Below are 1,748 nucleotides of genomic sequence, written 5' to 3'. Positions count from 1 at the left end.
ACTGTATTTGACTTTGATGGCTGACCAGCAGATGATGTGCTTCCATAACAAGCTTGTTGTTGAACAGGAAGTGGATTCCCGTATAAATCAGTTTCTACAGTAGATGGCCGATAGACTTGTTGTTGTGGGGCTGGTTGTAGAGGATTTCCATACAAGTCTGTTATTGGAGCTGGCTTTACTGGAACTTGTATCGGATTGCCATATAAATCTGTGCTAGTAACAAACGCCGTTTGAAGTGGAGCATGTGAAACTGGTCTTGCAGAAGTGCTGGAAGTTCCATAATACATATCAGGATTTTGTGGCACTGGAACCCTTTTCGCCTTTAGAGTTTCTTCCTAATCTTTGTTTTCCAAGAGCTGAACGAAGTCATTGATATTTGTCGTAGCCAATACGCCATTGTATTTCAGGATTTCCAAGAAACTATTCCATTGAGGTGGCAATGCATCGGCAAACTTTGTGACTACCTCTGCTGGAGTTGTTACTACCCCATAATTACCCAATTCAGTCAGCAAGTGATAAAACCGACTTGTCAAATCTCCCAAAGATTCTTTTTCCATACATGTGAAGCCATCAAACTCTTTCTTGAGTATGTCGTGTCGCAATTGGCGTGTCGCTTCATTTCCTACACCTCTCGTTTTCAATGCATCCCATAATCGCTTTGTCGTTTTGAAGCTGACAAATTGATGATAGATATCCTTGCTTAACGCCTGAGTTAGAATAGCATATGCCTTCTTTTCTAAATCATATGCCTTTTTCTGGTCTTCCGAAAGATCGGCAAATGTAGCAGCAGTTGAAGCGGCAACCTCGAGAGCTTGATCGAAATCTGTGGTAAAACGTAACCACAATTCCGTGTTTTGCCCAAGGACATATGTATGGAATCTATCTACCCATCCAGGATATTCATTTATGTGCATCAATTTCGGTGGGCGATTTAGACTTCCGGTCTCGCTTTCGCTTAAGAGAATGCTTTGAATACTTGGAGTTTGATTTGAAACAAACACCCATTGACCTGTCGAAACTGGATTCACTTGCGAAGAAACAGGTGCGGGAGATTCGGCCCACGATGGCGACAAACCCGTACTTCTATACTTACTTTCTGCCGTAGACGCATTACCCCACCAATCCAGATTCATTTTGAATATGCACAGATGAATACCTGAAGAAATCACTTGAAACAAGCAGTTAGCACACTTTTGCAATCTTCTGTTAAAACTTTGACAACAGTGTTTACAATCTGTGACGAAATAGATATGATCCACGAAACAGACTTTGATGGCGAAACTGACTGCTGTTTGATGTCCACTAAACCGATATGTTAATGTTGGATGACGAAACTGATTTTTAAAGGTTGGCCGACAAAACTGATTGAATGTCCGACGAAACAAACTTGTGTTTGAAACCCGACGAGAACGGTAAATAAGCGATGAAACAGGATTGTTTGTGTGAGACGAAACTAGTTGAAGATGATTAATCGACGAAACAAGTTAATGATCGACGAAACTCTAAATTGTGAAAGACCTCCGACGAAACTCAAAGATGTCGACGAAAGTGAATGTTCTTTTCGGTCCACGAAACTGAATGGATAAGATTGAAAGAATTGGAGAATATGGTGAGACTTTTCAACTCCTTTGACAAGCACACTACTTTGTGACACAATTTCAAACTTTTAGCATGGTGAGCTCACCAACCAAAGCATGGTCACACATATTTTAATCCAATTCTATTTTATTTTTAATCAACAACAACTT

Source organism: Helianthus annuus, chromosome 1 (assembly GCF_002127325.2).
Source record: "Helianthus annuus cultivar XRQ/B chromosome 1, HanXRQr2.0-SUNRISE, whole genome shotgun sequence".
Taxonomy (NCBI): Eukaryota; Viridiplantae; Streptophyta; class Magnoliopsida; order Asterales; family Asteraceae; genus Helianthus; species Helianthus annuus.
This window is presented reverse-complemented; position numbering follows the sequence as displayed.